The sequence below is a fragment of the Branchiostoma belcheri genome, unplaced genomic scaffold, assembly GCF_001625305.1.
Source record: "Branchiostoma belcheri isolate BF01 breed outbred unplaced genomic scaffold, Haploidv18h27 scaffold18, whole genome shotgun sequence".
NCBI classification, from domain to species: Eukaryota; Metazoa; Chordata; class Leptocardii; order Amphioxiformes; family Branchiostomatidae; genus Branchiostoma; species Branchiostoma belcheri.
In genome coordinates this window covers 2359363-2360481 of record NW_017803268.1, presented here as the reverse complement: position 1 = coordinate 2360481, position 1119 = coordinate 2359363, and the positions used below count along the sequence as shown (strand labels likewise).

Sequence of the window (1119 nt, the reverse complement as noted above, 5' to 3'; positions counted from 1 at the left end):
CGCTGCTAAAATCCACTGGCTTGGATTGAGTATTCAAACATCAAACACTGGTATCTAAGGCCCATCCCCACTGTGCTTACATGACTTCACCTGCCAGGTGAGCCGCTATTGTTTACTGTTTACTCAACCTGCCAACGGTGTGATGTCATCAAACACCAGCCAATCGGACGCCAGAAATTCGATCCTGTCATTCTATCTGCCCACTCACGCATGACATCATCCCCTAACAATGGTGGCCGCAGCAACCAGAAATTTGTTTACACTAGCAACGGTCGCACAGACCCCAGCAATTTCATATCCAGTTCACCCACACCAATTTTTTAAACTTTAAAGGGACCTGTCCCCCTCCCACGAGACTTTCTATTTAAGCTTTTCCATCTCACACAGCTAAGTACACTTTTAAGCTAGGCAAAGGTCTATAACACTGCCACTTCTAAGGGGAAAAACTTGACGCCAAAGACGTTTTAAAAGGTACTTACCGAAAACGAAGTTGTCTGGCCTGAAGATCTGTCCGAAGGGACCAGATCTGACAGAGTCCATGGTACCGGGCTCCAGATCCACAAGAACTGCCCTGGGCACGTACTTCCCACCTGCAAAGGCACAAAATAAGAAAACATTAGCATTCCTGGTTTGCAAATTGTAACAGTTACTAAAGAGTAGTACAACTACAAGTATGAACTACCAGCATCTACATCTATACTCTACCACCACTGGAGCTCACTATAAAAGAAACCAACTGCAAACTTTAAATTGGCATGGACAGCTTTTATTGATTTTTGGGTGTAACAACCTTAACTCCTAAAATTGCGTGGGGGTTGAAATGTTTATCGATATAGGACATCATCTTTAATCTGGGGCCCTGTGAAATTTGTCAGCCTATTCCCATGTGAGAGGGGAGAAATGTTCACGTAGTTTCTACATCACTCAATGTCCACTGGGAGAAACAGAACACTGAGAAATGAACAAGTGGTGGGCCCACATCTGTTCTGACCGACAACTGGGGGATTTTTGGGGACCGGATGTCTGGTGGCACAGATATCACAGGACAGCGGAAAATCCAAAACTTGGACCGGAATTCCGCTCGAATTAAACATCAATCAAACCCTGACTTGTAATCCC

The 1119-nt window shown here is 44.9% G+C and overlaps 1 pseudogene across 1 annotated transcript in view; it reads right to left on the bottom strand.

The window, feature by feature from the left end:
• Positions 1 to 1119, bottom strand: part of LOC109467392 — a 9193-nt pseudogene that overhangs the window by 2720 nt on the left and 5354 nt on the right. The window contains exon 3 of the transcript XR_002140078.1: positions 406 to 590. The product of XR_002140078.1 is annotated as a tubulin beta chain-like (transcript). The remainder of the gene's footprint in view (positions 1 to 405; positions 591 to 1119) is intronic.